The sequence below is a fragment of the Falco punctatus genome (assembly GCF_963210335.1).
Source record: "Falco punctatus genome assembly, chromosome: 5".
Classification (NCBI taxonomy): domain Eukaryota; kingdom Metazoa; phylum Chordata; class Aves; order Falconiformes; family Falconidae; genus Falco; species Falco punctatus.
The window spans coordinates 63455849-63483829 of NC_137584.1; the positions used below are offsets into that span (position 1 = coordinate 63455849).

General features: G+C 37.0%; 1 long non-coding RNA gene across 1 annotated transcript; it reads right to left on the reverse strand.

The window, feature by feature from the left end:
• Positions 1-1422: 1422 nt before the first annotated feature.
• Positions 1423-27956, reverse strand: LOC308064767. The gene is made up of 2 exons (XR_013928519.1): positions 23659-27956; positions 1423-23618 (listed from the first exon to the last, which is right to left on the reverse strand). It is a non-coding gene; the product is annotated as an uncharacterized lncRNA (long non-coding RNA).
• Positions 27957-27981: the final 25 nt, after the last annotated feature.

Genomic DNA, 27981 nt, shown 5'->3' on the forward strand with positions numbered 1-27981 from the left:
TTGCCCAGCCACCCACTGCTGCAGTGACGACTGAACCACTGAGCTGCACAAGTTTCCAAAAGCCACAAAAGGTCCAGGGCTCTCTGAGGGCTCCTCTCTCTTTGGTTGCTGTTTGCATGCACACACCTGCTTTCAGCAACACGGCTCCATCCCTACAGGCACTTCCCAGGCACAGTATGTTATTTTCATTGCTATGGCATGGAGAGCTTGAATTTAACATTGAGATTACTTTTACTTAAACACTGCACAACTCAAGCAGTAAGAGCTTGGCTTTGACTGCAAACCAGAGCCTCAGGCTTTGAAAATAGAAAACAAACTTTGTTCTCTATAGCTGCAACCCACTTCCTTGCTGAAAAATAGCAACTGCTGCATGCAGAGCCTGTGCAGAAGTTGTGCAGTTTCACGAGAATAGATTTTTATTGAGAAGAGACCCTGTATAGAGAAAATCTTACTATTACCAAGGTACTGAATAAACATGGTGACACAGAGCAAGGACAACTAGCTAAATTTAGAGCACAGATTCAAATGCCTTCAGCTTATATTGCCAATTATGTCTAATTTAGGAGCATAGTTGTGACCAGAGAAAGAGATTTCCACAAATAAATTAGAACACTAGTGGCCAGAGGTGCTATTTTTTTTCTACTGTCCATACACAAAGTTTAAGTGACTGCCCTGATTTAAGTGGTTCACACTAGGTGATTTCATCTGAGCCTAGAATGGCAACTGTTAGAAATACCACTTCTGCAAATCCTTCTCCTTTTCCACCCCTGTGTGCTTGAGTTTAGAATAAGATCACACATTTTTTCAACTGGATGAGAGTAGAAAGATTATTCTTTCCCTCATGTAGGCTGTCCAGGCATTTGTCTTCTGACCAACACAGGTTTCTGTATGCCTGGAAACAGTACTGGAAGGAGATGTGGCTGGTGGGACAGGCATGGGTTTGTTACCCTAGTCCTGTGAATCCAAGAATTATGAGGGATATGAATTGGATGTGTTCTCTCTGCAAAGGAGTTCCAAAATGCATAGTATTACCCTGGAATAAAATTTTATTTTTTAATTCTTTTCCTAGGTGTGTAGTTTATCCAAGAAACACTCTTTTTTTGTTCTCTTTCTTAATTACTTACCCTTTCTGAGAATTTTTTTCCTACCTTGTTTCATAGCCCTGTCCAGCTTCCTTTGACATTTTCTGCTATACAGCCACCATTCTGGAAAAACGCTTTTTCCCCTGTCACCCATCTATCTGTTCTTCTATTTCCATCTTGTCTCAGCAACCAGAATACATACCTTTTTGGTTTTGTTTTTGGCATCCTTGCTTGTTTATTGTTTGTCTAAATTTTATTTATCTCACTGAAAGTCTTTAAGGATTCTGTTGACACAGAGAAAGCAAAAGTTTCTTTATGCTGGATTTTTTTTGTGTGTGTGTGTGGACTACTTATACCAGTGCCTTGTAAACCAGTCAATCCAATACTCCTGAAGTCAAGGTTTGCAGTTCTCCTGAAGAACTGATTTTATCATCTTGTCTATATTATAAAGGCACTGTCTGGTTGCTCAGTCAACAACATATCCATTAAAAATACTATTCTTCTTATAACTTAACCATTCCAAATTGTAATTGGCCCAAAAGCTGGCCTACAAGTACTGGCCCACTGTTGTGTTCAAACTGTTTTCTTCAAAAGGAAAACCAAAGGCCTTTTAAAAGATCTTACTATTCTGAATCCAACTGAAAGACTGTCATGGTAATGGCTAGACAAAAGCTATCGCCTGCCCTGTCTTCCTTTCCCATTCCAAGGTAATATTACTGCACATAACAAGTGCTGTTCTGATACTTCATCTTTAATTTAGACTTCTCTAGAATTTGTCAGCTTAAGCCAGAGACTTAACACTATTTTTATGCAGCTTTTTTGTACTTAACGACAGACAATCCATTCTGCTGCAGAGCAGTAAACAAGCTCACTGCAAGATGCCAATTGGGAATCACAATGGGAAATAACTGATCTCCTGTGTGATATAAGCTAAAATGGTGTGTCCTACAGCCAACCTTGAGACTTGATAAAACATTGTTTTGTGAGAGATTAACTCACACTTAATACAAACTGCGGCAAACACCATACATTATCAGATAACACAGAGGTGTTTTAAAAACAACCTTAGTTTATTGAGAGGCAAGTAAAGCTAGCAATCATATATATGTCGAGAGATGTCTGTGTATTTATAGTTTAGATGTGCAAGTGCACGTGTATGAAGTTGAAAGCAACTTTAAATCTGATCTCCTCTTGTTGCCACTGATACTGGCATAGTACTGAGGTACTTTTGATTAATTTAGAGACACATAAGAAAGTGTGAAGGATCAAATTTATCTGTTCTTTCAGGTGGCTATGAGCTGCTGTAGTTCACACCAAAACAAAAGAACTGTAAATCTGAAATAACTGGCAAATGGTCAGGGGGTTGACTTTCTGACTAATTTTGATTTAGAGAAATAGTCCAAAGCAGCTAAAATGTGCTGCTGAAGTTTGCAAACAGTCTTAGTGAAATATTTTCATTACACTGTACTAAGACTGAAGGAAAGAAAATTTAGGAAAGGCCATCTCTTTCTATCCATCAAATACTTGCCTTCTTTCCAAAAAATCCCTCTGAGATCATATAAAAACCTTCAGATCTAAGCCTAATCTAGTTCCTGTTTTGTTTGGTCTTGAGAAGGTATAAGAAAGAGAACTTACTTTAAACTTAAAAGTCTACAAACTAAGGATAGTGCATCATCCTTGAGTTATTTTTAGCTTGTTCAGATCATGGAGAAAATAAAACAAAATCTGACAAAGGAGAAATTATATAAAAGGAAACCATGACTCCGGATGCCTGAAAAATACCTGTCTTCATTTAAACAGATTATTGGGGTCACATGATTCACAATCTAACGATTGTTCTTTTGTAAACAGACAAGGAAAATTCTTGTCATTCACAGCTGTTTCATCTTAAAGCAGTTCTGAATGTTTTTGCACAAAGCACTGTTACATTCAATATGAAAGGATACTGAAAGGAAAATCAAGCAACTCTGATGGCAGGGGACAGGGGTTGTGTGGGGGTGGCAATAAGGATTATCAGCATTAGCAGTCCAGGTGTCTCCCAATGTCCTATTGCACACAATCAGGAGGCTGTAACTGAAATGTATCAGTTTACACCCGTCAGCATTATTCCATTTTCTTTTGCCACCCACTGGCTGAGAATTTCTATCTTGTACTGTTCAAGTTGCTCTGCCACCTCTCAGTGCTATCTTGATAAGTACCTTGGCTTTCCCAGTTAAAATGCATAGTAGGTCATGCATATGAAAAGCATTCCTATTTCTTGGAAATGATCAGAGTACACATTATGCCCTGGGGTTATCAAAAAGCCCTTATGAATATGTCCAACTGTTCCCCAGCTCAGGTGGTGCTTGAAGTTGCACAGTATGGACTTCAGGTATTGCTGCTGTTAAATGCTTTTTTTCATCTGGGGAACTTTTATCAGAGAAAGCTATTATCTGCCTTACTTCCCGGACAACACCATAAAGCTGAAGATTCTTAAAGATTCTTTGCTGCTATTTCTACAAAGTACTTGCTACGTTTTAGTTATTCGTTCTTCCCTTTTGCATGTATGGATAGATATGCATATACAAGTGAAAGTACCCCATTTCATTCTACAAATGTAAAAATAACAATACCAATTATCTCAGTTCTTTCTTAATTGCACTTACAGACACAGAGCCCTTTTTAAATAGCATATAAACAAAACATGTTATTTGAGCACTGACAATATATATTCCCAAACCTCACTGTTACTTGAGGGGAAAAAAATCACAGCAAAAGTAATATTTCAATATGACAAATTCATGTGTAATACTGACTCTTCTACTCCGCTTACTTTAAAGCAGGGGTCCTCAAACTACGGCCCGCGGGCTGGATACGGCCCCCAGGGTCCTCAATCCAGCCCCCGGTATTTACAGACACCCCCGCCGGGGGTTGGGGGGAAACCAAGCAGCCGCAGATGACTGCCTGCCACTGCATCCGCGCCGGCCCCCTGGTTAAAAAGCTTGAGGACCCCTGATGTAGAGGTTGCCTGCACTGCAGGCTTCAGGGTAGGTGGGACAGCAGCATCTGTGGAAGGGCAGTACCAGCTCCACATGCCTGGAGAAGGGAATAGGCAGTGTCAACACAGACAAGGAAGTCAGCGTGTGGTGGAAAAGCTTTCTCCTCTCTTTGGGTGGTGCTGGAGCCATGGAGAAGTGGCACAGACTCCTAGAAATGGCTTCACTAAGAGCTGGAGCTTCATGGTAATTGTGCAGCTTGGGACTCAGATGTTTTTCCAGGAGAGCTTAAAATGCAGTCAATGCTGACAGATTGTGATAGGTTTATATTTTCTCTGTTCAGTGTCAGACACGATTCCCTGTGTTGTAGTGTTGGTAAGAGTATGAAAATAATATTTGTGGCAGAATGCAGTTTTGTCAGGCTGTACATGTAGACTAACAGTAGGCAAGCGGGACGGTTTGCCCCAAGGCCCATCACTTGGAAGGAATAGAGTAGATTACAGACTTTACAGTAGAATATGTCATCATATAGATAAGAGACATACAGAGAGCATATATTTGTGAGTATAGTGGAGGGAATAAAAATTTTTGTCCTCGATCTCTTTGATTATTTGTACGTCATTACCTTCATGGGAAGGCCTCAGCTAGGCACAAACATCTCTTCACACTAAAGTCTCTTGGAAGAAGACTGTGTCACTAGGTCCTGTTTAAAACCAAACCACATACACACACAAAAAAAAATCCAAAACAAAAAAAAACACACCTTTTTTTTTTTTTCATGCATTGCATATTTGTAAGGGCAGAGCAAGGAAATGCTGCCTAATTTTCATCATCTGGCTTCATCAGGAGGTAAGAGTGAATCTTAATCTCTCCTGCATCCTCTATTCTGAAAAACGTGTGCTTCAGAAGAAACAACTTAAGGAGTTTATACTCCACATCCCTAATTTCCTAGAATGTTAACAGTGAAGCCTAAAGCAACTTGGATCATATTATAAACGTTTAAAGCTAATCCAGGGATCTAAGTGCAGCCCAGAGGGCATTCTTTGAAACAGGAAATTCTTGCCCCAAAATGCAAAGACTTATATGGTTCAAGTCAAGCAGTGTAGCAAAAGCAGGTCAAATAAGAACTGTGTTATTGACCTTCCTGTGGTTTCTCTGTGTAAGCATTGAGTAGCATAGCCTAGCTGACAATTAAAGTTTGTACATATTGTACAGCTTTCCAATACCAATATGATTTTATTTTTCTCTCAGATAAAGCTGGAATCAGCAGGTTAAAGGTTATGTCTACCTTACATTTGAACATATCTATAAATGTTTGCCCTTGTGCAGGTTACAAGCCTTGAGGGTTTTTTGTTTGTGTTTATCTCTTCATTGACTACAAATCAGATATTGCATAGAGAAGCTGGCTAGATTCAATCTGATATCCAGTCCAACTTTGGTTTATTGTTACTATCTGATTCAAAGAATTATTTAACCCATGCGTTGCTTTTGCATTGGGTTTTCCCAGTAGATACGCTAGGACTTGTAATATTTCTGGACTCTTGGGTGTACAGATGAAATACTTTGTACTTTTTTCTCCTCATTAGCACCCTAGCTGATTTCTCTTGAACTAATAAATAAAATGACACTAAAAAGCAGAGTGGCAAAACCATGTTTGTCATCCTCAGCAGCAAGAGGTGTTATTTCTTGCATGCAATAATGCATAAAAGTTCTTATCAGGGAACAAAACAACAATCAAGTGCCAAGAGCTGAAGCATATGAAATAAAAGCCTCTTACATTTTAAGTGGAGTGGGTAGAAGAAAACGACAAAAAATAAGACAGTGGGAAAATCCCAGAAAGGAGGGAAGTCAAGGCAAAGGCATACCTGATATAATCCGCAGCAGCTGTAGTACAGTCATTATCTAACCAAGTATGTCACCGGATTCCCAAAACATTAGATGAGCAAATATTTTGCCTTTAGAAAAACTCTGAATGATCTGATAACAGGCACATGGCACAGCGTAATTGTCTCACGCTTTAATCCTGGCTTGTTTCACTGCATAGTTCAGGACAAATCACTTTTCACCCCTCACCATCTTCTAAGTGTGAATAATTATAGCTATCCTACTTCACAAAGGTGGTATTAGGAACAATTTAATTGATGCCTGTGCAGTGCTTTAAGAAACTTGGGTGGGTAGATCAATGCTAAATTAGAGCAGGCAATTATATTCAGCCTGAGGGAGAGAAATCAATATCCATATGGCAAGACAGGAGGAACACTTTCAGGGGCCTGTTTTAAATCTCCCTTACTCCACTCTCACATCCCTGTATTCTGTGTACTTCCTTGGAATTAGCACTGGAAAGATAAAAGTAGTCAGACCTGGTAAACCCATACCTGTGAGTAACAGTGGCCAAAATGATCTGCTTGGGACTGGAAGAGAAAGAAAAGAGGAAAAGCAGTTACAGCTGAAGCTCTTCCATACTGTGCAGACTATTCTTCACTTTTACACAGGCTTGGATTTTTATCAAGTATTACCTTTTAGGGGAATAATGTTATTACATTTCTAGAGGAAAACTGAAATGCTCACACTGAGATTTTGTATTTTATGGCAGAATATTTTTTTATTTTCCTTCCTTTGGAATAATGACTGAACCTTTTATTTAGTTACTGTCTCAATAAAATTATTTCTTAAATGAACCGAGGTATGACCTGAACCTTCAAAATCAATTCACTGATTACATCTTAGAGGGTAAAAAAAAAGTTTCTAAAGAAGATTTTTATGCCTAAATATATAAACTCAACTAATAAATATTTTCAAAATATTAGATCTATTTCAAAGCATGAAACATGAAAACTTTTACATTTGTTTCTAAAGTATTTTTCTCATGTGCAATTAGGCAAAAAATCCTGACAAATTTTATGGAACAGCCCACTTTTTACAAAATGAAAATACTATATAAAAAAGGTTATAGCTAATTTTTTTTCATTCACAGGACCCCAATCTTAATTTTGCTGTGATCTCTGCACCACTCCGAAGAGTCTGGAAAGCTGTTTTATCCAGCAGGTGAGGACTGTCCTGATGAGGGGGTGAGTTATAGCAAAAGCAGTGATCGGTTATTAGAACAATTCCTTTGGGCAAAGGGGATAAGTTGGCAGCTGGAATTATGTTAGGCTGTCCTGGAAGCTTGAGACTGCTTTCACACCTCAGATCCAGTGCCAGAATTAAACAACAACTCAGAGTTGGGCCTGGAGAGTACAACATATTAATATCGACATGTCTTCCTTGAAAAAGCGTATGCACAAGTGTGCAAGTGTATTGCACTTCATGCTCCTGGGAACCAGCAGAGAGCCTTTCAAGTCAAGACGTGATTAGATTTGAACACTGGCCCTTTTTTTATGGTGTTTATTGCTAGAGAAATGCATGTTTTGTAAACTTGGTGCAAAGCATACTGAATTTCCACAAGCTGAAAAGGCTGGATCCTTCCACAAACACACGCTTCTACCTGAAATCTTTCTCTTTACTGTTACTGATGATGCTGTTGCTGGTTGTTGGGACTTGCAATTAAAAGTTAAGTGAAAGTTTTTGTTTATTTTGCAGTAGAATTCTTAAATATTTATGAAGGACCTTAAGTCTAGCTTGCCTTGAGGAAATATAGATGAATTAATAATTTATGTGGTTGTTTTGCAGAAAATTAAAGGTTGGGAACAAGTGTTTAAAAATTAAATCATCCACAATCTAAGACAGCAGATGTTATTTTGGTAAAATCTTGCAAACGACAAAGTACGAGGTGTTATCTTCTCCTTGGTCCAACTAAAATCTTAATGATTTATTACAATAGAGCAGATTCTAAGGCCTGAGGCTAGTTAATGTCAGAATAATGAAGAGGAACTTCAATTATATAGCCTAGATTTTTTATATTTGCTTTTGTTTTATTTTATTGCCTGCAGTGAGAAAGACTATCTGTATATTGCATAGTGATTTGTAAGATGTTGCACTCCCACAAAAATCACTGCATATTTCATTAGTAATCCCACAATGGAATCCCCTGTAACTAAAATGCGTGTGCATCTACCTGTGTAGCAATAGTAGTAGTAGTAGTAGTAGTAATCGTTGTCGTGATGATGATAATAATAATAATAATAATGTGGAAAATAGATTCTGTAATTACATGGCTTAATAACTTGATGATTCTTACTTCTTTTTTTCCAGTATCACTTTTTTTCCTTCTTCATTTTTCTGTTTTATCAGTGACAGGTGTCTGTAGCTCTCACTAAGTCTAGACATCATAGTTAGCCAATTTCTGGTCAGCATCATAAGTTGATAGTTAGACAACGTCTATAATGGGTTTCCTTCTTGGCTTTCTCTGCTTTAATGATCTGCCCTGACAATACAGTTCCAAATTCTGCTTTTGTATATTTAAAAGCCTTCCATGATTAAATCTATATTGAGAAGTTGTAAACAAATTGTCTTGCTGGAAGTAATGACAGGCATGCAGTCTTTTGGAGCTATCTTTTTACAATAAAATTCTCTTTACAACTACAGTATCTATGTCCTGAACACAGTCTGATGGCTAGTTTAGTCCTGCTTCTGGATCTGTTTCCAGTGCAATGCTTCTGCTAAGATCAATGCAAAACTTTCACAAAAAGAAAAAACTCTGATACCAGAACTTGGAGAAAGATCTGTTCTGTGAACACAAATTCCAAAAGCAAGTGCAGAACTTCATACCAGTATCCAAAGAAACCATACACTAATTTCTTCTCTCATTTTTTGCTTGTTTGACTGTGACTTCAACTGCATGTATAAAAATTGGTCATTTTGGCAATTTAAAGACATCAGTATATCAGCCTGTAACCACAACTGCAAATATAAAAGAGGTTTTTTACCCTGCAAATAAAAGATCTGTACAGCAGAGCAGATGAGAGAATTTTGTGTTCATATTCCATCTAATAAGAACCCAAAGGATTTCACTGCTATTAAAAATGTAAGTTAAGCAGAGACGTCTTCAATTTAAATAAAAAGTATATGCAGGAAAAAAATCTAATCATAAAGGGATGCTCTTTCAAGATACCATGTGAGGATTTAGCAATATGATTCCCAAGATGCGAATAAAGGCAGAAGAGCTAAACTTTTACATTGCTTGATAATATAATTCAGCTCTGCAGTTTGGCATTTTCTGCTCAGAGGAAACCAAGCACTGGCAATTCATCTACACTGATGCTAAGTTATGGTTGGTATAGGTATGTAAGACTGTAATTGCACAGTAATAATAAATGAGAAACTTTCACAAAAAAAATACATACATAACAGTTCATAGACTCAGTCTGTTCTGTTTTCCTTCTAAATGTTCATCTTCAATCAGTGTTGCAAAAATCAATCTCTTTTTATCTTGGTGGATTCCCCCCCCCCCCCCCCCCCCCCCGCCCCGTTCTAAGTTGCTGTTTATGAGATTGACTATTCCTAGGGATTTCAGAGGAAGCTATGTTTGTCTAGCACACATATCTTAATAAAATGGCAGCACTCTGAGTAAACTGAAGTGCTTGAAAGTAGAATCACTTTTCTAAATATTAAATGTAAAGGACATAATGAGTAGATTGATTTGATAGCATTATAGTTTGCATCTCCTGACTTTCTCTAGATGTGCATTTCCATATATGTAATCTTTCCTTTTTTTAATGTTCTTTCTAGTAAGCAAATTAATCTAACATTCCCACTGCTGGGGTTATTTTCATCATTTATTGTGTCAATGTTATTCAACATAGTCAAAACATAAATCTATTGCCTAGTTTTTAAGGGTCCATTATGAGATGCCAACCATTTTGTTCCCCCTTTCCAGACACAAAATGCAATTCATGAATGTCATCAAGTTCTAGGGGCTTCCTGCATGATGCAGAGCATTGTTGTGACAAGCACTAGTACTGCAAAGGCCAAATATTAGGAACGTTCAGGTTTTGAAACAGCAGGTTTGGCTTGCTGTGAGATATGGTTGAAAACCACAGTTATAGCACATAAAAAACCATCAGGGGTCTCAAACTTGCTCTTGTTTACTAGCAGTTGAAAAAGGAGAGGAATGAAAAGCTTTTGAAATCTGTCACGGAAGAGAGGAGACCATCTAGCATGCTTCAAAATATCTGGCAAGTCAGTGGTTAGAGAAGACACCTCACACCTTGAAGTTCAAGTGTCAGATCCTTCCTTTCAATAATCTGAAATTAAAATCTCTGCCTTCCACTTTTCTGATAAAATTTCTGCAAAGAGTTTCTATGAAATATTTCAGTTGCAATGAAACATCTCATAATATATGAACTACTGCACTGTTAAGTACTGTAAAAAATTATTCAGTTGCACCTCTGTAAACCAGACTGGATTTAAAATTGTTTAAGTGCCTGAAGCTCTGTTGACTTCAGTAAAACAAAACCCCTTTTAATTCAATTGAAGTTCTGGCCCAAAGGATCTAAGAAAAACTGTTGAAAGTTAAATGAAAATAACTTAGAATTATGTTTCTCAAAAAAATTCCTTTTATCTAGAAACCAAAAGTAAGATACAGAAATGTTTTGAGAAGTTAATAATGTATCTGACACTTCTTCCAATTTCCAAACAATCTGGAATTCACAAACAGCTGGTTTGCATAATATCTACAAGCATTGCAGATTAGACGCAAGCTATCACTTTCAACAGGACTAGCCAATCTGAAAATGCATTCTCTTTTACATTTTAGCAGTCATGTTTCATTACACAGCTAATGTTCTATTAGTCTGTCTAATGTAACATGACATGACTGGTAAAATTTGAGGAAGCAGACAATTTTTCATATTAGAAAACCACTCTTCCTCTCTCTGAACTGGTTGTCAATTCTGTTTTGAATGCACCAAACTCTAATCTTGTCTAAATCACCTATATGGGAGAACTAGCTAACATAGCAGCTATCTTACTACCAGAGGAATTAAAAACTAAGTTTGAACAGCTTGGCATGTCACTTTAAAACAAAAAAAAATTTAAAAAAATCATGACATACGATGTTTGTTTCTGTGAATGTGCTTTGAAAGCCTGTTATGGTTGAATACACGCTTTTTCTCTACTGTTTATGTATTCAACTACCCACACATACAAAATATAATTGGGTTGTACTTTTTTAATTAAGAAAAACATCACATAGATAGATGTTAAGGAAAATATATTGCAAAGTTTGATTCTTTTTGGAAGCTGAGTACTAAGAATTGAAAGCAGATGGAAATATCATAGTCCTACACATGTGACATGGATGTAGTCCTTAGACAAATGCAATTCTCATTAACTTTGGCAAGTGATCTGTTTTAATAACGATTTTGAACCGTAATGAACAAATATTTCTTTGGTGCATCTATCCGGAGTATGAGAAGTAACTGGAATGTCAGCTACATCAGAATCCTCAGGTGGGTTGATTTGACTCTACCTGTTGTCTTCAGCAGGGCTAAGGCTGATATAAGCTGCTAATTCAGTCTTAACTACGCAGACTTAGACCTGTGAGGTTTCCAGTTGTCTCTGTTCTTTGTGAGGCTGGCATCTAGAGAAAAGAAGAAAACTTCATGTCTGAACCTACTGAAGTCTGATATAAGTAATGTTTTAAATGAGATACAATGAATCTCATGGTGATCTTTAATGAACATGGAAGAATGACCCGGTTCACCTAGAATATTTGTAATGCTAACAAACATTGCTTAACACCTTAGGACATCTTCATAATCTCAAAGGTGACCAGGTCTGAACTAAGTCATTGACAATAACAGGAGGAGGATTACAGAACCAGTAATACAAATTAGGCTGGTAGGGAGTAGCAACAGTCTTACAAAAGCAGGTTCTCCCAAGTTTGTGGCAATCGTATACTTGGCTAGATATCAGAAATCCTAGTGCCTTTGGCCAGTGGCACCAACACCTCTACCTGCACATTGCTGGAAACTAAAACTATTAATAAGATTGTTTAGCAAAACCCTACTACATACATTAAAAAAGGCTCTCACAAAACCATATTTGTGCTCTATTCTGATGTTGGGTGCTTCTTTCTTTTTTTTTTTTTTTTATGTCAATCAATCAGTGTCTCTGGAGACGAATTCCGTGTCTTGGCAGGAGTTGAGTTAGGTATTAACTGGGCAAAGTTATTTTACGTGATAGAAACTCATATGGGTTTTGATGCATCAAAGCTGCACAATCATGGAGGACCATAACAGCTGTTCCTTTTTCTACTGAGATTTTGGAAAACTTCTGAAATTTAGGAGAGGAAAAATAACAAAATTAATACTTTTCACTCAGTGACTTTAGATACATATTTAGTGTTTTTGACAGTCATAATAGTCTTTTCTTAATTTAAATATACATAAACTATACACAGCATATTTATGCCTGGCATCAGGAAATCATTAGAAATACTTCAATTTTTATATAAAATTTGTTGGAAAAATAATTTTTTTTGTGTGCACCTTTTGCAAAGAAAGTCTATTTTTCAGTTGACAAAGAGGGCATTAATAACCAAAAAATTACAATTTTTCCTAAACTTTCAAGTTAAGTATACCGTGCTTCAGCAAAATTATTACTTCTTTATATTTTATTGAGGTAACAAAAATAGTAAGTGAATTAATCTGCAGAATAAATGTCCTACATGTAATTTTTTCTTTTCAGTTGCAAGACCATTATGAAAGACCAATATTAAAGAATATACCTAGATTTCACCCCAGTGTAAATAAAAGAGTTTTCATTGCAGACTTTTCATTCAGGAAGGATACATACTTATACTATACATGTTTTTCGTATTTAAAGAATAAAAAAAAATGATGAGGCAAAAGTGAGATAGAACTTAATTTTTCTTAGTCATACTGCTAAGGAAAAAAAAAAAAAGGGGAGAGAGTGGTATACATTAAATATCTGCTATAGCAATGGATAAAGCTTCTTTACAAAACCACTAAGACATATCCAATTTTTTTTACATGTCTGAAAATTGTAGACTGGAACCCATCAAAAATATATTTGCACTCCAGGTGTTTCTCTGACTGACACTATTTTTATCTTTCTTACCTTTTTCTAGATTTTTTTATTATCTTTTAGATCTGCCATTTTTTAAAATAATGTATGAAAATGAAATGTCTGCATGTCAGAATCATGTTCTTTTCCTTCATTCTGACCTCGTATCATTAATATGCATTCAGAGTACAGTATTTACTGTGCAACACACCTATCTTGCAAAGCAGCCACTAGGACTATAGACAGGTCCTTGAGATATCCATTTTTGGACAACTAATTCCTTACAAATAACCATAAGGTGACTTTACATAAACAGAGGCAATGATGCTCTTAAAACAAAGTGGTTTTGATTAATAGCTATAAGGTGGTTTTGCTTACCATCATGATCTCATAGGGAGCTTAAAATACATATATATATATAGAGAGAGAGGAAGACCATAGAAAATATTTTAGCCTAACTGCTATCCAAAGCAGAATTATCTGTGCCTGAAAAAATCCTAACAATTGCTTCCTTGCACCGCTCTCCAAATTTCCAGTGAAAAAGATTCCCTAACCTCCGCAAGAAGTCTGTGTACATGCTTAACCACTGCAACTACACTTTTTCTCTGATGGGCTGTACACCTTAAAAAGGGATAGTTCCTTGCAGAAGAGAAAAAGGAAAGGAATATTCTCTTTCAAAGGGTGTGTTTAGGAGAATGAAAAGCAATAGCCCAAGCTGCTATCTGCTGTGGACTTCATCAGGAAAAACAGTTTTTCTTCTTCTGAAAGGCAGTTATTTACCATTCTGAGGGGAGCAAGTTTTACATTCTGCTTTCCTCCAGAAATATTATCCCAAAAATAGTCCACATTTTCAGTAGTCATCTCCTTTTCTAAGTGTCAGATTTACTAGCATGTGTCCACACATGCATATATATACACACACGTTCCAATCCCACGCATATCTTGACTCTATGAGAGAATACATCCTTGCTATCTTCAGTGTGCCAGGTGAATTGGTATCCTTTTTTCTTTGTTGCCAGGATTATTACAATGAAATTGTCTCCACTTGTGATCTCATATTATAAAGATTACCGAAGCTCTGACAACTCAAGGCATTATGATATACTCCTCTCATGCTGTTAAAGCAGATATGGGGAGCAGAGTTCTCTGTAGAGCATAAGTAAAGATTTATAGACGTGGTGAAAGAACACTTTCCCTGCTGCCTTCTTAAAATAATTATGACTTTCCATGAATCTCTTTCTAAATCAAGTGCAGAATGACAAAAGCATAAGGAAACAAGCCACAAAAATACCATCTACAACAAGCCCTTGTGGACTTATTTCAGCAGCATATCATGTCCTTAGGTGAAAACTGTATATAATTATTTCAAGAAGACATATGAGACTTAATGTGAAAAATAAGTATTTATTGTGCCTGCCACTATGTTTCAAAAGCTTGCTTTCTGCCTTGATTGTTGTGTTACTATAATACTTTCATACGATGGTACTAAATATTGAAGGAGTGAACAGATACAAAGTGAAAGACACATAAAAGGGCACAATATGACACAAACATAATAGACTGACCAATTCCATCAGTTATGAACAAATATTTTTATTAAAAAAAATAAATGTAAGCAAATTTTACAGAGACCATTGCTGCTCTTCATTCAGGCTGTAAGAGAACACCTTCAGATTTGTCTGACCTAGCAGCAGCAGCTACGTGGGCTTATTGATATATGGGGTTAGGTAGCTGCTGCGTGTTCAAGGGTATCAGTGTCTTTCCACACTGCCATTTCTGCCTAAGCCTTATATATCTTACTGTAGCAGTACACACCACTGAATTAACACCCTTTGTTCTTTGTGTTAATTACACAGAATAAAACCATTCAAGATTTGTTGTTAACTTGTCAAGAAACAGTGGGGACAAAACCACCCTTCTGTTATATGGATCATAAATGCAGAATTTCTCTCTCAGGTGCTCTCTGACAGCCTTTCTCAGCTGAACAGTGCCTTGACAAGCTGTACAACCATCCTCACGCCTGGCTATTCAAGAACTTCAGCTCACCCACTCAGCCTCTCACCCTGCTGGCAAATGTTCCCCTCAGTCTCGGAAGTGCTGGGCAACACACTCTCATAACAAGATTATTTCATTTCATGAAGGACACCCTGCCCATGAGAAGTCATCAGAAACCCTTTTAATGAGTAGACTTCATTCACAGTCATCCTTAACTGACTGCTTCCCTCATAGCTGACATGTCCCTGGCTGTGTGGCTCCACGTCGGTAGGTAGGATGGGTTACTCCATTCTCCTTGGGTTTGTAACCCCAGATTTTCTGACCTTCAAACACTGGCACAGCCTCAAATGCTGTCTGTGGTTTCATGGCATGAACCTGATCCCAGTATTTTACAGAGATTGCTAAAGCCGTTCAGATAGACTTTTCCTGTTGGGTAGTAGCACGTTCAGTGAATATCCTCAGATCCAGTGAAAACCCCTACATGTAGGCTCTAAAAGATGATCTGGACACACAAAAGAAGTGAATAATAACTACTGATCTATAGGATTTGTATTATTAAATTGCATTAAACTAAAAGATATCAATTTGTGTGATGACTTCAAAGAAAATTATAACATAAATCCAGGTTTATGAACTACAAAGGCTCAGCACTCAAAACTGAGGGTCTTATAGCAGACAAGCATGACAAAGCATTTTAAATAAAAGACCCTGAACAGTGAAACACAAAAAGGTTGGTTTCTGCAAAGAAACAGAAATAACTGCTGAAAGAAAATAGTGACTTCAGATCCATCAAGTTTGCCCATTTTGTTTAGCCAAACCTTCCACTCTCTGATAAACTTCCAAGCTAGTGGATCTTGGTGGATGGCAAAGTTTTCTAACAGCTTGATTCTTTGAGATAAGGTAATTTTATTCTTTAAAATAAAACAATGCTGATGTTTGCGTACTTGGAAGGCAGGCATTCAGGTAATTCTTTAAATTATGTATAAACTTGTGCATGCAAGGAATAAAAAAAAAAAGCTTTTAAGTAACACTTGGTTTGCAAGTACTGTGATGTTAGCTTTGGTTTCACTGAAGCTAACTAGTTTACAAAGTAGTAATGCCCTATAAACATTTAAATTATTGAGATTCTTTAATCTAAAGAAGACAAAGGAGAAGGAGCATGATGGAAAAATGCCTCAGAACAGACTTCAGATACAAATCAGACCATTAGCAAGACCTGTGAACACATCCCATTTAGATTAAGGCAGCAATTAAAGTTGTGCTCATAAGTTTGCGATGTTGTCACTGCAATACAGCTTCTTCTCCCTTGTCAGGGAAGCAAAACATAAGAAGTAGCTAGAAATAATTTGAGAGGGTAAAAACTCCTGAATCTGGGGCAAAAATTCTCCAGTACAAAAAACCAACAACAACAAACAAACAAACAAACAAAAACAGATCAGTAATGCTCCCTCCATTGTAACAAAATTTCTTTCTACGAACAATTGGCCTAAGATGGTCTTAGACTCAGTGAATGTTCCGTGAGCTCACTAACCTGCAAGTAGGTATGTTTTTTGAAGTCCCAGTACCCTTTACAAAAACCTTTGCTTAGACAAAAAAGAAAACAAACCGACTGATTTTGTTTTCTTATTCTTTGATATAGAAAGAAAAGGAAACAAAAAATGGAAACATATGGAAGTGTCATGCAGAAGTAAACAAACTGCAGATGAGTACATTTAATTTATTCTGTGTTCAGTGTTTTTTTCAAGACTGCATTTATATCAAAGTTCACAGAGATCTATCTTTGTTGCATTTTGTATGGTAACTTTCATTTTCTCTTGGACTTACCCAGAACTGATGCCCCAAAAATCAAATAAGAAAATTTTTAATTAACAACACTAACCATTTTTTAACTATTGAACTCTTGCTTATATTTTGACTCTGTTTCTATTAGGCTTGCTGATAAAGGATACATATCAAATACCTGTAATAGCATATAGCATGAAAAAGACATGCTTCTTTTTTTTTGGCTATAATTTACTAATACAAAGCTCTTTATAGAGGTGCTTTTTACTGAATGAGAAATGCTCATGACTATCACTTTTCTTTTAGACAAGTTACATGGAAAGTTATGATGTTTCGTAGTGAACCTCCAGATAAGGAATTAAAATTAACAAGGTCAAATTCATGTCCATTTCACTTCCATTAAATTCAGTGAAGATTTGAATTGCTACATTTTACTATATGTTTATTAATATTTACACATTATATGTTTATAGAGAGAACAATGAATAGTTTATATATATTTCAACAGATATATATGCTTACATACTATTATATTACACAGAACATATTATTGTTATATATAAAGTACAGATATTTCAGTATACCAATCTCTAATTTGTAATGGCAGCATCAAGTTCAACCCTACAGGACAGAGGAAAAGCTCAAGACAAAATCTTTCTATAATTTTTTTAACTGGCACATTTTAGAAGAAGAAAAAATATTATTTTTTCAATGAGTTCAAACACAGCAGAGGCTGGCTTTTAAAGTATAGACCTCTGGTACCCCTTTAACACTTTACTCAGTAATACAAAGTACATTTTCTCTTGTGCTCCATATTACATTCACAATGTATGACACAGAGCTTTTGTGTAATTAAATGTGTTACTCTTGACACTCATACAGAAAACATTCACATTTTAATGGGAAGTGCTGTGTGGATGAAAAAAAAAGACCTATTTGTCATCCTTCATTATGTCAATTTGCCATAATAAATTAACAGGGAAGAAATATTCTCCATATTTCCACTGTGCATTCTATAGCTCTTCTCCAGTGTGTTAAGAGACCAATCTCTTCAGGGAAATAGTGCAGGAGTACTTAAAAGCACTTTGCAATCTGGTGTCTGAATTATATTCTTGTAAACTCTGTTTGGCATTGGATTAATATCTAATTTTGCTCTGACAAGAATAAGCACAATTTATGCCTGCTAAAATGCATATTTAGACTGAATATGAGAACATTTGTTTCTTTCTGGGAAATATACATATAAAGATACAAAAGAGAGCTGGAGCTATGGGGAAACAAAAACCTACACCACCTCTTTAACATTTGTAATGCTGGCAGTTCATGCAGCTGTATACAAAAGAAATTATACAACATACATAAATGTTTTAATAATCCATTTCAAACTCTTTGCAATATACATGATCAGTCACAAAAGAAAAACAGATATATGAATTATGTTGACAGAAAATGTAATGGAAATGGGTAGGGAACAACATATACCCTACATTTTATGAAAAGTGTGTTCTGATAAGCATAATTAATTGGTAAAAAGATCTTATGGGAACATTGTATAATCACTGACCACCATAGTTATCCTTCCTACAGGACTTCAGAGAATATTTATAAAATTATTGCATATTGTTGATAATTCTTGGTTAGGTCGTGACTGACGTCTATGTCTTTTCTATTCTTTGTATCACGGTTTCTTTAGAGATCTTTGAAACCAACAAAAGTCAATTGGTCTTTTTGTTAAATGCCTGGGGAAATTAATCTTTTCCCTGACCTCTCTCCCTCCTGTTATGACAAGAGACCTGATTTGATTTAGTCACTTTTTCAAAAAGTGACTTACTGATTACTACTAGTTAATCTTAATGCTGCTGAAATCAGTGAGAGAATCACTCCGGGATTTTAGTGAAAGACCATGTGTTCACCCAACTAATTGAAAATTTAAGCTCAAAAGGTAAGTTTTTGAGGAAGCTACAGTCACCCACAGATAAAGAATTAGAAAAGATTGCCTTGATTCCACAGAATCCCCACATACCATTTAGTACTTAGCTATTCTAGAATAAAAATCATAAGTTTTGCTTTATTGAATATCTAAGCAGCCACAAATATGCTTGGTGGTTTATTTTTGTTTTGCTTTGTTTTTAAACAGCTGAAAAAGCATTCTGATTGCAATAAAAACAATGTGACGACTGGTCCATCTATCCTTGAGAACTGTTACGAGATTTTTCCTTATCCATGTATTTCTTTGACAATGTAATTTTTTTCTCTAGACAATGTAGGAGATTTTTCTATTTAGACATTGGATATGTATATTTGATATAGTAGCACTTGGTATACTATTAGTATATCTGGAAAAAAGATTACAATTAATAGAGAAATTGTAAAACTGGCACAGATGCATTTTTAGGGAGAGCAACACAAAGATGTTTCAGATGGTAGTAACAAGGTGGTTCCTATGCAAGTTCCTCAAAATTTTATTTTGGAACTCATCTGGTTTATTGTCTTCAACCTGGCACAGTTTTAGATCTCTAATAACACAGTTTGTTGATGCCATGAATGTGGAAGATAGGATGGAAGAGACTGGAACTGAATACCAAAAGACCTGGATGAACAGAAATAGGACTAGATTGAAATGCAAGGTCATGCACATGGAGCTAATAATAAAAGGTTCTCTGGTATCAGATGGAAATGCGTTGTAGGAATGGGATGTGATAGTCAATCTCTGAATGAATGAACTGACAGTATGATGCAGCATAAAAATGGCAAATGCAAACTGAAAATGTATTGCAAAAGGTGAATCCGTCAGGGACAGGCAAGCACCGGTACCATTACACTAGGCCCTGGTTTAACCTCAGCTGCAATTACAGCATTGAGTCTTCTGGCTGGGAAAGGTAACCTTGAAAGAGAACAGGTGCAGAGAAAGCTATGGAAGAAAACAGAGTAGGCCAAATTTTCAGGATGAGCCTGAGACTGTTTTTCTGGTAGAAAAATATACAGAAAAATGAGGCAGAGATGAAAGTGATTGAGATCCATAAATACATCAGTGGATAAATAAAAGAAGGAGCTCATTAAAGGATAATACTGAAGCAAAAATCATTCTAGATGGACATAAACACACTGAGGTGGAAATGAAAAAGACTTTTAGCCATTACACCAAGCAAATTTTATAGCGGCTTTCCAGTTAGATTACTGGAAGATTAGGATTAGATTAGGAAGAGAGCTTTTAAAGGAGATCTTGGTAGATCTAATCCCATTATGAATTGGATTATTTGGTATATGCCTGAGTCAGGAAAGAAATGGGATACATGACACATCCCTTCCATTCTCAACAGCAAGACTCCAGGGGCATCAGTGCTTCTAAGTTACTCTAAAAGGGTAATACATGGTTCTGTAATACCTAAATGTATAAAAGCTGAACACATGTTTAGTGGTGTGTGTCACTTCAGAGAAAATTGAACAATACCAAAAATCAGATTACCAAAGTTGGAATTGAAAGATTAATTTATACACCATCTTCTAAATATGGCATCTAGAAAGACTATGTATACTTTATAGGATGTCACGTGCAATGCAGGTGCCACTTATTTCTCTCTATTTCTGCCAGCTACAGGTATCAAGAAATGCAAATTTACTAAGCATGTGATGCTGAGTGTTTGGATTTGTTACCAAAAAAATCTGTTAAATATGGAAGTAAATGTAAACAGTCACGCTCACAGGCAGCTCTTGAAATACATTATTCAACACAGACTTGTATACATTTACTGTTTTTTTCCATAAACCTAGAGTATGAGTTAAAGAAATTCAGCTGTTTCCATTGTCCAGAGCTTGCCGTGCACCGACAGTTCAAGGAGGAAAACACATCAGCAAGGAGAGGGTCCTAAAATGTGTGTGACACATTTTCTGAATTTTGCAGAGAAGAGCAGAGGGCCCAGCTCTGCAGCATCTCTCCACTGTCAGCGGGACCAGTGGATTCAAACAGAAACATGGCTCAGGCAAAGTTCAGAGCAGCAGTCTGCAGTGTGGCTCCAACAGAACTGGTAAACTTATAAAATTTCTGGTGGTTACAGAAATGACGAAAAAAACAGGGTCCTTAGTTTATCCCCCACAGGCTTGACCTTAACTAAGCTAGTTTTGGATCACAGATGAATCAGGTGATAGTCTATCTTGGTCCAGCAAAGCAGTTCCTGGCCAACAAGATCCTAGCCAACAAGAGATAATTCAGAGGAAATATCCACTTCATGATTCTCACAAAACTTCCCATAGAGAGAATTCCCCGCCTATGGGTTTTAGCAGAGAAAAAGGAGCGCCTCTATTTTATATCAATTACTCCTTGTCAAGCTAAAGATTTTTGATTTTCAGGTTCAGCACTTAATTAATATGAAAATAACTAACATTTTATGTTCCGTTGAAATTCTCTGAAGACTTAGTTCAGCAAAAGAAGTTTCCTGTGGACAGTAAAGGAAGAAATGGTCATATTTCATTTTCTTCAATGCTTCTTCCAAATCAGAAGACAGGAAAGGTTATCCTGGCCTCACTGTTGTTAGAAAACATGGAGAAAGAAGCAAAGGCTTCCAGTCTCCAGCAATTCCAAGCAGTTTCACTCTGCTTGGATCCTTTCTCCCCCTCTAAGTGCAATATTTCAAGTTCTTAAAATAATGAGATAACAGCACCAAAAGTGAAGTGGTCTGTTGACTTCAAAGCTGGAAATTTTCCGGCACTTCTACAGTGGACAAACTTTTCCTATTTGGCTCCAAAATAAATGTTCAGCAAAGTTTTAAGTAGCAGATTATTCTGGGATTTAGAGTTTCACTGTGCTTGAAGAACTAATACTCAGTTATGACCTAAGTCTAAAGCATAGGTGGGTTCCAGTTTAGCTTGTGCATAGATTTTGAAGATTTTTTTCTTTTTCTGTAGGACCTCTCCTCATCAGCACACAGGATGACTTATCTTTGGGGATAACGTGAGACATCTTATAATAATGCTGTCATCTGTTTTCTATCTGCTTTTTTTTTTTTTTAATTTTTAAACACATAGAGTGAAAGAAATTTCAGTATGCATTTCAATGAATGCTTCATTCTTAAACCATTTAAATGGTGACATGAAGAGCAGGACACTATCCCCTTGCATTGCTGGGAAGTTCCAGCGATAAACTGGAAAAGCCACCAAAACTGAAGTGTTCACATATTTCTCACAAGTTATGAGTATTTTGTTTTGGATGCCCTACTCAAAAGCCTGGATCTCATTTGTAGAAGCACTCACCTCTCAGCTGAAGTGATCACACAATAATCTTTCAAAAAGTAAAATGCTAATTCCTAGATAATTTACATTTACACGCAAAATTGGTGGATACATTTCCTTTAATTTGTTATGTCTCAGTTCTCATCTCTACAGTGGGAACGAAGGAAGCACTGTGAAAATAAATTAATATTAATTTGTGAGGTATGCATATGCCATATTGACTGGTATAAGAGAAAATTCTCTTAAGATGCAATTAATATTTTTTCTCAGTAGAGTTTGAATAAATTGGTAAAAAGTGTCTGACCTGCCCAAAAGCCAATGAAAATAAAACAAAACATTACACAGCTGCTTGGTCATTGAGCAGGACTCATCTCCTGCAGTGATAGATGACCTACACTGATGGACCGAAATATAGTACATGGGGTTATATAATTTTAAACTTCATTGTTTCTTTATAATATATATCCACAAGTAGGGAAGGAGAAGATGAGTAGTTAGTAAAGGAGACTTCAGTTCTGATGTTGCCTAACACATGACAGCAACACTTTATTGTAATAAGAGTTAGAGGGTCCCTTCTTCCCTTTCCTTTTCCTTCCTCTCTCTTCCTATTCCTTTCAATTTTCCATGCTCTTTCTATTCTTCAAAGAAGGATGCATAAAAATATTTCAAGAAATGGCCTGATACCAACAAGACTCATCATTGAGGTCAGGAAGCTAGACCTACAGGAGATGTTTCTGTCAGTAGAGCTAACATCAAGCTTGACAATGGTAACAGATGGTCAGCCCTTGCGCAGAGCAGCACCAGAGGAGAGAGAGGAGCACACTTTGCCAACAGGTTTCACAGATATTCATTGATAACAGTGAAATGCTGAGGTTCGGGATGGTTGGTTCATTTCCAAGATCCGCATGGCAGCATGCTCTCGTATTACAGACTTTTCTGTTTCTTTTTCTGCTTTCACGTCTTATTCAAGTTCTCTTGCTCTCTCCTCCACTTCTGGGACTTCATTCTTATCTTCATATCTTCACTGGCTTTTTTCCACCTGATTTTTTTTCACTTAGCCAGCTACGGTCTTCAGTATTTAGATTTCTTCTTTTTACTTATCAGCACATCCAAAATTATAAGCTTCTCACATAGTTTTCCCATCTGACTGTCACACAGACAGATCTGTTGTCTCTTCCCATGTTCCCTTCCTGCGCCTAGCTGTTAGTCATCTGAGTTAAGGCTCTTCATTACCAGTTCCTCCCAGGTCTCAGACCTTTCTCCCATATGTTTTACCATTGAAATCCCTGTACTTCATCTGTGCCAGCTCCTCGATCCCAAGAAATACAGGGAAGACTTGCACTCCTGTTCTCAGCTGAACCAGCCTCCTTCAACAGCATTGGGAGAGGCAAAACCAGGCACCATCTGAATCACCTGGCTGGAGAACAGATAAATGCATGCATTTAGCTGCATAACTCCAACAAACTGCTATTTAGCACGTGTGAACTGAACTTCCAAATGTTTATGAACTGGAAAAATTTAAATGAATTTTAGGAAGATTCCAAGTGGTCCTCAACTAAATTAATACTTATCACCCTGACAACTTACAAGTCTCTTCTGCAGAAGTCTCTGCAGGTTCTAGAGTTATTAACAAATTAAGTCTTACAAGGAATATATTGACAAGAAATAAAACAAAATAATGCCCCTCAGTCTCATTCTCAGGTACAGCTCAGCCATTTTTGTTGGCATGCAGCCCAAGGCAGAGCTCCAGCATACAGAATTTCACGTTGAATCCCTGAAGTTTAGCCAACTGGTAAGAAACTAAAAGCAGTGTAACATAACGTCAGTGTCAGGACCACGGAGGGGCAGTAAAATAACTGAGAGTTATTCCTCTTAAATGTAAACCTTTGCTATTTTGTTAATGCTTATCTGAATCGAAAACAAGTCAATAGGCCTTATATGTTAGTTTGGAACTGGACAGAGCAGTAAAAACATGGTAAACCCATGAAAACAATTACTAGTATAGGTGCCCAATGACCAAAGAACTCTGCACATATCCATTGATCTTCTATTAAAATTAATGTTAGGTCTTTGCAGATAATTTTTTTCTTCTTAAAGGGAGTCATGCATGGACGTTTGAAGACAGAATTTGATACTAAGCCTAGTATCTTTGGAGTTCTTTCTCCCAATGTGAAAGTCTCTCTTTAACATGCCAGTCACATTTCACTAAAATCTTAAATAAAGTACCTCACAGCCTATTATGGTTTAGTATGTTTTCCTGTATATTTATAAAGAGTTGCCAAAACTCTCAGGTGCTGCAGATAAGCCTGCAAAGCAGAGCTTCAACAAAATAAAGTAGGAGATGGTATAAATTCTGAAATATATCAAGGTTAGATTACCTTTGTTGCTTTGTATATCTAAGATTTGAATTGATTTTTCTGGTATGAAAACAATGGGGGGAAGGGACTCCTGATGTAATGCTTTGCAGAAAACAGAAAAGTCAATAATATGCAGACAGCTTGAAAATATAGTATTTACTGATTCAGTGAAGCATGTTTTTAGTGGGTTATGATGGCAAGTTCCAACCTAACAGAAGTATGTCAGCTGTATTTCTTATAAACTTTATCTATTCTTGTAGTGCATGAGTTTGCATAATTCCATAAGATCCATAAACACCTTCACTTTTTATGAAGTTACTGAAAAGTACAGTTTCTTCCCCCAAAAAATAAATTATTCCCATTATAAATTAATAAAAACTTGGGGTATGAGACACTTCACATTGAAGAGAATGCAAGTGTGAAAAATTGGGATATAATTACGTAAAACAACATACCTTTATGACAGACCAGATGTTTGACAAATAAAGCAACACTCTAATCACCAGAATTATTACTGAAACTTGAATTTTAAAATGAAATTGCAGGCAGAATATATTCCTATTACCATTAGCTACAACTGAGACCATGCATCTGTGTGCGACAAAACAGTACAGTTTTTAGTGGTCAGGTGTTGTCTTGTGATCTGAATTTCGTATTTTGTCAAAACACCACCATTCCAAGCTACCATCTCAGTTCCTTTCTTTATGTAAGGAACAGTAGCCATCTTGCACCAATCAGTGTCATTTTCTCCATCATTTTGACTTTCTTAGAAAACTCTCTTGAGTATTCAAAAAGCTCACTTGGTTTAAAAGCAGTCAATGAGATTACAAACCAATGTAACCATATAGGAAATGTAATAAAGGCTGGGCATTTAAATCTTACTATTCTTATCTATTGCTGTTGGATTTGCTTTTTTTGCAGTGAATGACAGTTCTTGTTTATTATTTTCTTCTCAAAGCCTGTTTGTAATAAATGATACGTACTTCTTCAAGTTACAGTATTAAAAATTAACACAACAAAGCTGTTGGATAATACGCTTTGTAGTAGAAAAAGAAATGAATGGAAAAAACCCCACCTTTGTTAAAAAACAGAGGGCTTAACTTTGTATTTCCTTAAAATAATGGCTAACAAGTATCAGCTATTTTTGTACCACCTGAAAGGCAGGAATCTTGGAAAGCCCACAAATTCACAGTTTTGTGTCAGCTAATATCAACGTGATTATCCTATACAACATATGCAAAGACAGACCAGTGTGTGATGCCTTACACCTCTCCCATACTACAATAGGCAGCTCTCAAGCAAGGAGAGAACATTTTGGACTTAGTGAAGAAAACAGAATGAAAAAGCAACCAGCTAAAATATACTTACTTACAATATTTAACAGGCTATCTACAGTAGCAGTAGGCACTCATTCATTTTTGAGTATTTAATGACTCCTTTTGCCACAGCTGGTTGAAATATAGCCCAAATTTTACACTATACAGTGTTGATTTACATCTCCTTCCGATCCCAAATGTCTGCTCTTGAAGCCAGGCAGTCTCACATACTCAAAACATTCTTCTAATGTATCAGTAATTTCTTGATTTTGTAACTGGTCTTAACAAAAGTGAGACTGAGATTTCATTTTCTCAGATTAAAACCATTAAATACCCAGCAGTCTCAGGCCTTTCTGTCTTTGGGCTAAAACAGCATAGTGGCAGCTGACTATGTCTGAGGAGTTGGTTAGGGTGACAAAACACACCCTTAAAACCTTCCTTCTTGGGATAAACACATAAAGAAAGATCATCTAGGAAGTGGGTGAGTCCTGTCAACTGAGATTTTTTAACATTTCCCGGAGTTTCATGTTTGTTTTTTGGGCGGAGGACTTTTCCTAAGCCACAGAGGATTTAGAAGCAATGTGTGGAGGTCTTGAGAGGATGTGTTATCCTACACTCCACATCCCCCAGTGAGCAATGGGATGTGTTTAACAGCACAGCTTATCTATGAGAATTGAGATGGTCTTCTTTCATGCTGTCTCCTACACATGAGATGGCATTTGTTTTCAGGCCCAGTTTCCCCTGTAACATACCAGCTTCTCGTATGCACTGTTGTCACCCAGCTAGCTCTACTCATCATTCCCATCACCTTTCCCATTCTGTTTTCCCAGATAATCATGGGATCAGTCATCATTTTTGCACATACTATCTTCCACTCCCAGACCAAACACAGCTCAATTTAGCAGTGACAGATTCAACTTACCTGAATGCACTTTCCAAAAACAAATATTTTGGCACATGGCAGTTAGGACCACAGCCTAATGTCAAAATGTCCTACACCAAAAAACAAACAAACAAACAAAAAAAACCCAACCAGAAAACATTGTACTTTCATTTTTCCACAGATTTCTTTCAATTAAAGAAGTTGCTTGTGTAAAGAATCAGGTGCAAGCTACAACTTTCATATTCTTTCTGTATCAGTGATTCTATGACTTCTCCAAGTAGTAGCATTTCTGTATGGCGCTTGGCAGGGTGTTGAGCAATGGTTTTAACTACTCCTTTTTCATACTCATTTTTTGAAATTATTTTGATGTATGTTATTTATATAATGGGTATATAGCTATATAATGTACATGTGCACACACATTTATGGATAAACATATAACTTCAGACAACGTATTGGGATTAAAGGGCATATATGTGTATATACATCTGTAAATACATGGAAGGACAAAAGGGCCCAGTATATATCCTATTTTCAGACTATGCTTTTTCATGGTTTTTTTGCTTCGTTTCTCTCTGTAAAAGAACTGGAACTAAAACTTTAAATGGCACACAGTCTAAATAATACATAATTAAATGGGGAAGGTAAACTCATCCAAAATCCTTGTTACAAAGTAAGATTTTTTCATATGCTGCTGTTCACCTTTATACATACTACCTTAAGCATGGCACAGTGTTTTTACCCAAAATGAACACGAAGTGGTAAAATCCCACAGTATATTTCTTTCTCATTACTATTATTATTGAAAAGACCCTCTCTAATTGCAACACAGGAGAGGGGAGTTTACTATGAAAAGAAAATGGCTTGTCTTTAAAATAAAAGAATTTGATCGCATGCTGTTGTTGCCCACCAACAATGAGCTAAAAGAGGTTAATGGATCATGGGTCTGGCAAACAGCCACGCTACCTCCGGCTTGATACATTTAATTGTGTAATCTGGGTTAAGGTTTGGTGCTTTTTTTTTTTTTTTTAATAAGGGCACGAATTGTTGGTAAATAAAAGTTAAGACTTTATTAATTTTTTTTGTCCCCGAAAACAGCACCACTTATCACTGATCTTGACTTGCACAGCGGGAGGAGTGAGGGCGCGCAGGCAGCACCCCCCGCGCCCCAGGCTCCCTGCGCCCCCGCACTCGGGCGCTGCGCTCCGCGGCCGCCGGCCCGCCCGGCGCAACCTGCGCGGGGTCACGGCGCTCCCGCTGGGCGGGGGCGGGCAGCTGCGCGGCGCACCGCGGGCCTCCGCCGGCATCCCCAAGGTGCTGAGGCCCGGATCCTCCGCCGCCCGGGCGGGCATCAGCGCCCGCTCCCGCCTCCCCCGGGGTCCCAAAGCTCCCGGGGGG